The sequence below is a fragment of the Elephantulus edwardii genome, unplaced genomic scaffold (assembly GCF_000299155.1).
Source record: "Elephantulus edwardii isolate Elephantulus edwardi_28Jun2011 unplaced genomic scaffold, EleEdw1.0 scaffold00038, whole genome shotgun sequence".
In the NCBI taxonomy this organism is placed as follows: Eukaryota; Metazoa; Chordata; class Mammalia; order Macroscelidea; family Macroscelididae; genus Elephantulus; species Elephantulus edwardii.
This window is the reverse complement of record NW_006399788.1, coordinates 5858917-5865517: the sequence shown is the minus strand read 5'-3', so window position 1 is coordinate 5865517 and position 6601 is coordinate 5858917.

Genomic DNA, 6601 nt, shown 5'->3' with positions numbered 1-6601 from the left:
ATGGCCACACCACTATCATCATACCACCACCACCACCACCACCATCACCATCACCACACCACTATCATCATACCACCACCACCACCACCATCACCATCACCATGGCCACACCACTATCATCATACCACCACCACCATCATCACCATCACCATGACCATGTCCACACCACTATCATCATACTACCACCACCACCACCACAACCACCACCACCACCACCACCACCTTCACCACCACCACACCACCACCCTAAAGGGCATCTTACTTAGGGCAGGCTGCATTAAGGAAGCTTTCTTGGAATCAGAGTCTGCAGTAGGCAGCTGTTATGTGTTGTGACTCCTATGCTTTCCTAAAAGTCTGTGCAGCCAGGCTGCCACCTGGAGGAGCCACAGACAGGACCATCTGGCATGCGGCACACTCCCCAGCAGGCCTGGCCCTCAGTAGAACAGCAAACTGGCAAACTTCTCTTGTTGATTCTCACCTTTACATCTTGAATCCATCTCCTCACCTCAGAATCCCCACTCCTTTGAGGCCAGAGCCCTCTGGGCTCCCAAGGGCCTGAGAAAGTTCTTAACCACTGAGATTTTAGGAGACAGATTATCAGAGCCAGAACGAGCACATGAGACAATCTAGTCCAATCCAGTTACTCTTCTTTACACATAAGAAAACTGAGGCTGAGTTAACTTCTTAGCCCCTTTCAGATGTATTTGCATTTTCTTTCTTTCTTTTTTTTTTTTTAGAGTTTCTTTATGGTTGTACTTAACACAAAGGAACAAACACTGATTCTGGGATTCCTGACATTCATAGGGAGTTAATATGTGTTTTTTTTTAAAGGTAAGGAGGGACAAAGAGGATAGCATTCCTGATTCCTCTACCTTCCTGGAAGGGTTACTACATGTGTGAGTGGGTATTTCTTCCCACTCCCAACGTCAACGTTGCAAGTCTCTAAGCCAATGGCCAGAAAAGTGAGGGAGAGGCCATGCTGATCAAGGGCATCTTAGGCCAAGGCTGTTCATTTTCTGCCAGTTAGTTCATTAATCCACACTGGAGGGAAACCTGGGTGGTCCTTTCTCTTTCCTATGTTGGTCACAGTTGCCCTCAGAATAGGCTGGGGAGTCTCCCTACCCCCTGTCTGGTCCACGTTATCCTTGTCCATGTTATCCTTGATCCTAAGCCCTGTGGACCAGGTTTCCTTAATCAACAACTTGGGGAACAATGGGCAGCTCAGGGAACAAGGGGACTCAGGAACAATCGACAGCTTCTGGGCCCAGATTCCTGCTCCTACCTACACACTAGAAGGATTTCTTTGATGAAGTTGAGTGAGATGAGTGCAGGCTAAAAGCAGAAGCAGAGGAGACAGGAGATTGGAAAGTACTCAGGGATGAATCCGGTTGGATGGGGAAGTGGGAGCATGTGACAGAATGAACTGAGGTGGTGAAAGGAATGGGAGTTCATCAAGAGGAGAGAGGACAAGAGAAAAAATGAGTGCAGGTCACCTAGGAGAGAGGCTCCTGCTTATGAAACACACAGTGGTAATGGGAGCTGGTTTTCAGTGTAGCCGAGTTGCCTGGGAGATTGACGCGGCCTGACTCTGGGGTTATTTCTGAGGACCAGGGAGAAACATCCTTGAGTTTTCAAGGACTGCAGGCTGAGAGGAAGTAGGCATGCCTGGACTCGGAGTGGAAGGCAATACTGGGCAAAAAGCTGAGGGGTCCAGGGAAGAATGGCCAGCAAGGGTGGGCAGAGCTGGATTGGCTAGGACAGAGCACTCTGTGTACCATGCTGTGGGAGGCCAGAAATGAACCTATGTGAAGGAACTGGCATTCAAGGGCTCAGACATTCATGTTCAGGGGTTCAAGAGGCAGTTGTCTTGCATTAACCTGCTAATTCCATGAAGAGACTGAGTCATCTTCCCATGAGGCGTTTGCGCCTTCAGCCTTTGTTTGACCCTGACACCTCACCTGCACTCTCCTGTCTGCCTTCAGCTGTGGCTGGCTCTGCATGAGGCCTGCTACCCACCAGCCAAATGTATTTGTCTCCTAAAAAATAGGGAACTCTTGTGGCCCCGGGCGCGAGGACCTCTACTGTTAACACAAGGGCAAGTGATTTGAATCCACCATATGTTCCACATGAGAAAGAATGGCAAACTCCTCCCATGCGATTTACAGTCCCTGAAAACCTGATGGAGTGTCAGTTGTTTCAATTCTGACTTGATGGCACTGAGTAGAGTTGTTGAGTTCCTAAGAATGAAATAGATTTGTAGAAGACCTCTGAGTTCTTTTATGGTGAGCTCAGGGAGACTAGTAGTTGTGCAGAGGGGGTTGCACCTGGTGTCTTTGCTGTTCATCAATCCTGTCCCCACACATCTGTGGATGGGCACTGGGTCACGAGCAAGAACCCTGATCTGGGAGCTCCAGTCCTCTCTGTGCCTTATTTCCCCATCTTCAGAATTAATGTATTGGTTTAAATGATCTCAAAGTCCATGTTGATTCTTCAATATCGTGAGTGACTTGGAGACTTTCAAAAGGCAATGTGAGTGTCAAGAAGCTGTGCCGCAATGTGAGTGTCAAGAAGCTGTGCCGTAATCCTGAAGGTGCACGGTTCAAATCCACCAAATGCTCCATTGGAGAAGGAGGGTCAATTTCCTCCTGTGTCAGTCGGATCCGATTCAATGGTATACCACCATCACCACCACCACCACCACAACAACAAAGGCAATGTGAAGTATTATGATGGCAAAAGAATTTGCTTCCATGATTCTTTCCTCACTCCACTTTTTTTGTGTATCAATTTCCATTCGCCTTTCCATGATCTTATGTAAGATCTCAACAACTGTTGTTTTTTTTTAAATAAAATTTTTATTTCATACTGGTTTACTTGCCATGGGAAAGTCTGCTGTTAGGGACCTCTCCAAAGTGCTGAAGAGCAATGGTATCTCTTTGGAGACTAAGGTGCATCTGATACAGGCCATGGTCTTCGCAATCACCTGTTATGCATCAGAGAGTTGGACAATGACCAAGGAGGATAGAAGGAGAATTGATGCCTTTGAGCTGTGGTGCTGGAGAAGAGTATTGAGAATACTATGGACTGCTAGGAAAACAAACAGATTTGTCCTGGAAAGGGTTAAACCGGGTGGCTCCTTGGAGGCAAGGATTCTGAGGCTCCATCTAACATACTTTGGACATGTTGTGAGGAGAGACCGGTCCTTGGAGAGGGACATCATGCTTGGGAGGGTGGAGGGACGGCGCAGGAGAGGAAGGCCCTCTATGAGGTGGATTGATTCAGTGACTGGGATAATTGGGATGGGAGTGTCAGAGACAGAGCAGAGTTTAGGGCTGTTGTACATAGGGTCGCTATGAGTCACAGGCAACTTGACGGCACATAACAACAACAACAACAACTGGTTTACTTAAAAAGTTTGTATACATTGTCTTTCCCACCAGTTCCCATTTCCTTTACCCACTTCTCCATGTACCCATCAAATTGTGCGACCCTGTGATGACTCTTCTGCCTGTTCTCACCTGTCTGCTTTTGCCCTCCCCCCTTGGGTCCTCATATACATTTTCCTAGTTACCTTTCTATTTCTACAATAACGGTCTTATACAGTATTTGTCTTCGGGACTGCGTTCGTTCACTTTGCATTATACTCTCCAGTCCCCCTCAAGTTCGGTAGTGATTTACAAAATCATTACTCCTGTGTATTGTCTAGTATTCTATCATTTCTCAATCCATTTGACTGTGGTTGGACATATAGGCTGTTTCCATGTTCTTGTGATGGTGAATAATGCTACTATGAACACTGGTGTACAAATCTCCATTTGCATCTGAGTTCTAATTTTCTTGGGTATGTTCCAAGGAGTGGAATAGCTGGGTCATATGGAATTTCTATGCTCAGCTTTTTGAGGAAATGTCAAACTGTCTTCCAGAATGGTTGAACCATTTTACAGTCCCACCAACAATATATAAGAGTTTCTATCTCACCACATCTTCTCCAACATTTAATACTTGTTGTTCTGTTAAACTTGCCATTGCTACAAGGATGAGATGATATCTCACAGTGGTTTTGATTTACATCTCTTATTGCCAGTGATTTTGAGCATATATTCATGTTTCTGATGGCCATCTGAATGTCTTCCTCTGTGAAAGGTCTTTCCATGTCCATTTTGTAATTTAGTTATCAGTCTTTTCTTGTGGAGACCCTGTAGGGTTCTGTAAACTTTTGTTATGAGACCCTTGTCTGAGATGGTATTGCCAAATGTTTGGAATAAAGAGCTCTTAAACCTACCTGTCCTTTGCTTGGCTAGCTCTCTGTGGGACTTGCCAGGCCATTGCACAGGGCAGGTGGTGCCAGCAGAGGAGGCTTTGTTAGCTGTGAACAGCTAGTAAGGTGCCTCTGTCTTGGGGCCCATCTCCTTTAAGAGGCTGCTCCTTTCTGCCAAGCCAGCCAAATGACTAGATGATGGATGACCTGAGGAGGAGGGGGTTTCAGGCTGGGGAAGTCATCATGAAGATGGAGAACTGACCAGTTGGCAAAATATACAGCAGATCAATGGAGACCATATGGATTGGAAGGCTATACTTAGGGCCGAGTGGTGAGCACTTGGGCTCCCCAGGGCCTAGTATGTGCTACCCTCCCCCACAGGAGAGAGACCTCGTAGCTGGAACCTTCCGTGCTGAGTCCACCCTGCACTAAGATCAATAGTTGAGGTGGGGGTAGGTGATATGAGGTCGAGAATGTGTTTTCCATTGTGGCGCCCGAGAGTGATCACATCCTGAATGCCCCAAAACTTGCTGTTGCTGGCATTTCCTTTAGGCCCAGAAGGGTGTGCTTCTTCAGCTTCATCCATTCTTAGGCTTTCAGGGATTCCTCTTGACCCCCAAAACTGGGGCTGCAGGAGATGTAGGCTGTTACAGCTTCAGCTCAGGGAAGTCTGCACTCAGGAGCTGCCCTCAGTCAGAGGTCCTCATGGGCGGGCACAGGGGTTGGGGAAAGAGGACAGGATCAGCTCTGATGACTAAGATCCTATGATGGGAAAGCTCAGAAACCACCTACATACAGATGCTCGTTCCCAAGATGGGAGACAAGACGGTATGAAGGAGTTTCTCTGTTTTCAGGGATCCTCTGAAACTGGGCTTCTGATTGCCTTCCTGAAGATGGCCCCAGATCAGACCTGATGAGGGGTGCGGGATAAGAGAGTGTGCTCCTGAGCCTGGCACAGGAACGTTTCTACCCCAGAGCCCAGACGTGAGTTCTGTACATACGGACCGCTCTGGCTCCTCTGCCTTCTTCATCCACACGCATGCTGACCTGTAACATGTGATGCCCAGAGTGCCGACAGCAGTCTCACCAGTGCATCTGGAACTCTGGCTTAAGACCTTATACAAACGTGAGGGAGCCTCTGGGAAGCCTGGTTGGAAGCCCTGCTCCAGAGAGTCATGCTTCTTTCCACCCAAACTCCAGGCTCAGGAGACCCACCTGACGTGTTGGACAGGGATAAAATGAGTCCTTCTGTGAGGGGTTAACCTGGGGGAGTGGAGCAGACACGATGATATTTCAGCTTCCTTGGGGGTCAGGGAGAGCTGAGCTGGATTTTTGTGCTGGCAAGTTTGGCCCACTGTGTGATTTAGGGGTCCTAACTCATTCCTGGCAGGATGTGGGGTGCTCTGAGAGGTAGGGGAAGGGGACTCGAAATATCAACCCTGCCACTTAACCATCATGGTTTCACTCCATTAACATATGAAAGAGATTATATTTTCTGAAGGCTTTCCTTATAAAATAGGAACACCTCTATAAAGTGATCATGCCTTAAGTTCATTCTCAACAAACACCTCAGGTTTCGGCAGTGAATCCATGACGGCCAGAAATCGAATTTGGGTAGAGGTATCTATCTGCGTGTGTGCACACATGTGTGTACTGTGTGTGTATGTTTGGGGGTGAGGGTCGGAGACATCTTTTCATTTATTTCTCAAATACTGATCAAACCCTTATGAAATGCTGAGTAATGCTCTCGGTTCTGGGGAGACAAGAACAAGAGACAACTCTTTCCATTTCTAGAGTTTACATTCCTTAAAACAATGAGTGAAACAGATGATAAGTCAGATGGTTAGTAAGTGCTTTGGAGATAATAAAGCAGAGGAGCGGTAGGGAATATGGCCAGGGGAGGGGGCTTAGCAATGGAGGGAAGCAATCCCACTGAGTAAGGGTGGGATTGGGTGAGGCAAGCAGCTGCTCCCTCTAGGGGTTGAGCAGGGGCCCTGGGACGTAGGTGCTCTCAATTTATTTGCCCTGCTGAGAGTGAGCATTTCCTTCAGGTTTGCGTCCTGGCATCTTGATCATCTCACTCTATTCCTAGCCCTGTGCTAGCCCATCCTCTCTTCCTCCTCCTCCTTCTCCACCTCCACTTCATCCTCCTCCTCCTCCATGGAGCCCTGGGATCCTAAGGGATGGAATTCTGGGAGCCTGCCTCCTAGTAGACTACTGGTGGGGCTGACAGGAGCGGGAGGGAGAAGCCGACAAGCTCTGGATCAGGCAGGATTAGTGAGGAATACAGTGCTTGCTCAGGGCGCATGGCTCATTACCCACCCCTAATCTGGGCAATTTCTC